Source organism: Triticum dicoccoides, chromosome 7A (assembly GCF_002162155.2).
Source record: "Triticum dicoccoides isolate Atlit2015 ecotype Zavitan chromosome 7A, WEW_v2.0, whole genome shotgun sequence".
Lineage (NCBI taxonomy): Eukaryota > Viridiplantae > Streptophyta > Magnoliopsida > Poales > Poaceae > Triticum > Triticum dicoccoides.
This window is the reverse complement of record NC_041392.1, coordinates 615,092,980-615,096,914: the sequence shown is the minus strand read 5'-3', so window position 1 is coordinate 615,096,914 and position 3,935 is coordinate 615,092,980. Positions and strand designations below refer to the sequence as shown.

At 55.1% G+C, this 3,935-nt stretch overlaps 1 pseudogene; it reads right to left on the bottom strand.

The window, feature by feature from the left end:
* Positions 1-1,216: 1,216 nt before the first annotated feature.
* LOC119327834 lies at positions 1,217-2,659 on the bottom strand (annotated as a pseudogene).
* Positions 2,660-3,935: the final 1,276 nt, after the last annotated feature.

Below are 3,935 nucleotides of genomic sequence, written 5' to 3'. Positions count from 1 at the left end.
TGGGCTGGGGTTTTGCGGTTCCGGTGTGGGGTTTCTTCCGGGAGAAGGGGGGCGGAGGGTCGGAGTCTTCCTCGAGAAGGAAGGGGGGTGCAGAGCACGAAGAAATTTGGAAAAAGCGACGCGGAGCGGGAATTGGAAATATTAATTGGAAATATTATACGTACTGCTCCTTTTTTTATTTTTTAACAACGAAAATATTATGGAAAATGTTTGTTTTAAACCGGATGAAAACAGCGTCGACGCGTTCCAGCTGGGCCCTACGCGCCACTTATTTCTCTGAGTAAATTACATAGAAGTATCACAATTGAGGCATTGGAAACAGATTGATATCAAGATTGGTAACTTTTAAGTGTGAGTATCAACTTTGAGGCGAGACGTTGCAAAAGAGGCTAAAATGCTGTTTATACGTATTGACAGGGAAACTGACCAGTTGGGCCCGCCCGTCAGGTGCCACGTTGGCCGGTTGGCGCGTGCCCGCGCGCTGACTCGGACAAGGCTGAGTCGCACCGTTTAGTCGCGGCCCGAGCCTCCGTCTCTGTCTCCGTCGTGCCCGTCGCCACCACCGACCGCCCGCGCCGCCGTGAGCTTGAGGTCCGCTCCTCCACGACCGCGGCCCCGCTCCGGCCCCACACGCGCACCTTCCCCACCCTGGCCCGCCCCGCCGCGCCCGCCTCGCGCTCCTCCATCCGCTTCAGCCGCGGCGCCAACTCCTCCCCTGCCTCCTCCATCGACGCCGCAGCCTCCTCCGCCTTCGCCGTCGCGGCTATCCTCATGCCCCGCCTCCTCTCCCCTTCCGCCGCCGCCTCCTCCTCATCCCCTTCCCCCTCCCCGTCAGCCCCCGTGTCCTGCCCCGCCACCGTCTCGGCGCCCCGCGCTGGCGCCCCGGTGGCCGTGGAGCTGCCGTGTGGGATGGCCGTTGGCTCGCGCATCACGGTGATGGCCCGGCCAACGAGGAGGGACGGGGCGGCGTCGTGGCAGTTCATGGTGGAGCTGCTCGGCACCAAGGCCGTCCAGGGGGAGGAGCCGCCCAGGATCAGAGGCGACTTCAGCGGCCGCCCCGTCATTGAGCTCAACACCTGCTACCGCATGTAGTGGGCGCTGCCGCAGCGCTGCGTGGCACGAGCATGTCGTGGAGCTTCAACCGGCATCTGCGACATGCATACTTCTTAGAACAATTAGACTTGCAGGTGGAATCGACAATGCACAGGAGCAGCTCTGAACACACAAAATGATTTACTCGAAACATCTAATATGTATATATAAGAACAACCGGTATACAAGTGAGATCAGCAAAGCTGTTAGTTCCTAGATCAAAAACAATTGACACATGTACATGGTGTCAGCATCTAGCTAGTGTCAGAATCAGCAGCTGAATTAACCAGCCACTGACCAAAAGAATGAGCGAATTACGCAAGCTAACTATCCAGAGGGCCTCCAAATCAAGATCAAACTCGAACTCATCCTTGCTGTTTGATTCTCCAGAGAGCCGGGTGTTGCTTTTCAACTACCAAGCAATCTCATTGTCATCTGGCGTTGCAGCATTGAGCGCTCCCGGACTGCAGCTTCCTCCAGAGGCAGATCATGTGTTGCGGCGACTGGTAGTGTGCGGTGTAGTTACCGTCGAAGCAGCCGGCCTGGAAGAACTTGACGTCGTGCGAATACTCCACCGGCTGGCGAGTCTTGTCGAACTTCTGAACCCACAATCAGGGGAAAGCACATCCGTTTGTTAGCCTATAGACACACTGACACAAATGCTTCGATATTTACTTACTGACTGACAAAGATGGTGGTAATGACTTACTCTCAGTTTCTGGTTGTCAAACTTAGATACGATGTACTCAGCGCTGATGAAATAACATAGCCCGGTCCGTTTGCGTAAGGTGGGTATACTTCTTCTTCCCATTCCTGAAGAGCAGCAGTAAATTACATCACACTCATGTATGCTGGGTGAAATATATCACTACCAGTACCAGAACTTTGTCAGAAAGATGATACTCTATTCTTTTCTAAAATAAATATGATACTCTAATACCACTAGTAGGCATGATAAACATAACACCCTGTGTTTAGAAGACGATCATTGGATTTGCAATCATAATCATAGTTCCAGCTGGAGTTAAACCCATGCTTGCTTTAGGAAAGGCAGAGGCTAGCATGAACGCACTAAAACATGAGACTGGAAAGGGGAACTAATAGATATGACCCGTTAAACACGTACTAGTTTTTCTTACTCCATACCCAGCAATGGAAATAGTCTTTAAAACAACGAGGTCATAGCTATCCATGAAAGGGACCAGAACAATGTCACCAAAGAACTCTGCCTCCTTCTTCAGCTCCTCGTTGGCCTCTTTTTCCCATTTTGTAAAGAAGTCTTCTATTAGAGTTTGCAAAGTCAGCAAAATAACTTCAAAGTTGTAGCAATCATCCACAGGTACTTACCAGAGCGACGAAGAACCGGCCAACACTGTTAGATGATTTCCTTGTAGCAATCATCCATGACTTGCGGACAGCCATCCGCTCGGCGAAATGGTTGGCTGCAGAAAGGATGCCAATGAACAGCTCGTCAGGTTCAGTCGGCAGAGGTGAGGCCTTCCACTGTTCAGACATTCCCGAGTCCATTTCTCACACTTGACTGGTTCAGCCGGCAAAGGTGAGGCCATCAACTGAAATTGGAACCAATAGCAAGCAAACTCACTGATGAAATTTGTGTTGGTTTTAACGAACAAATAGCTTCAAAATTGAGATACTACTATTAAATTTCTTAGAGAACGGCAAGGAAAAAGCGAGATTGAACTGTGGAATCAAAGGAGCTCACCTCTATCCTCGTCAGGGCCGGGACGTCGGGCCCTCGCAGCGCTGCGGCAGCGCCCACTGCATGCGATAGCAGGTGTTGAGCTCGATGACGGGGCAGCCGGTGAAGTCGCCTCTGATCCTGGGCGGCTCCTCCCCCTGGACGGCCTTGGTGCCGAGCAGCTCCACCATGAACTGCGGCGACGCCGTCTCGTCCCTCCTCGTTGGCCGGGCCACCACCGTGACGCGCGAGCCGGCGGCCATCCCGCATGGCAGCTCCACGGCCACCGGGGCGCCAGCGCGGGGAGCCGAGACGGTGGCGGGGCAGGACGCAGGGGCTGACGGGGAGGGGGAGGGGGAGGGGATGATGAGGAGGAGGAGGCGGAAGGGGAGAGGAGGTGAGGCAGGAGGTAGCCGTGGCGGCAAAGGCGTAGGAAGCTGCGGCGTCGATGGAGGAGGCGGAGGAGGAGTTGGTGCCGCGGCAGAAGCGGATGGAGGAGAGCGCGAGGCGGGCGCGGCGGGGCGGGTCGGGGTCGGGAAGGTGCGCGTGTGGGGCCGGAGCAGGGCCGCGGTCGTGGAGGAGCGGGCCTCGAGCTCACGGCGGCGCGGGCGGTCGGCGGTGGCGACGGGCACGACGGAGACGGAGACGGAGGCTCGGGCTGCAACTAAACGGTGCGACCCAGCCTTGTCCGAGTCAGCATGCGGGCACGAGCCAACTAGCCAGCGTGGCACCTGACGGGCGGGCCTAACCGGTCAGTTTCCCTGTCAATACGTATAAACAACACTTTTAGCCTCTTTTGCAAGGCCTCGCCTCAAAATTGGTACTGACACGTAAAAATTACCAATCTTGATACCAATCTGCTTTCAATGCCTCAATTGTGGTACTTCTGTGCAATTTACTTTATTCCTCTCCCTTATCCCCACAGCCGCACATTTCCTCTCCTATGCCCATCGTCTTCCTCGCTCCATTTTCCCTTCCCGCAGACCTCTCCTCTCCCTTTCCTTCTCCTTCCTTCAGACCAGGATCAACGCCGGCAAGCTCATGGCCACCGCTACCGCCAGCTTCTGCTTCTCGTTGGTGTGCACCGCTGTTGCAATGTCTGCAAGCCGACGGCCACCGTTGCTCCTACCTGCTGCTACATAGC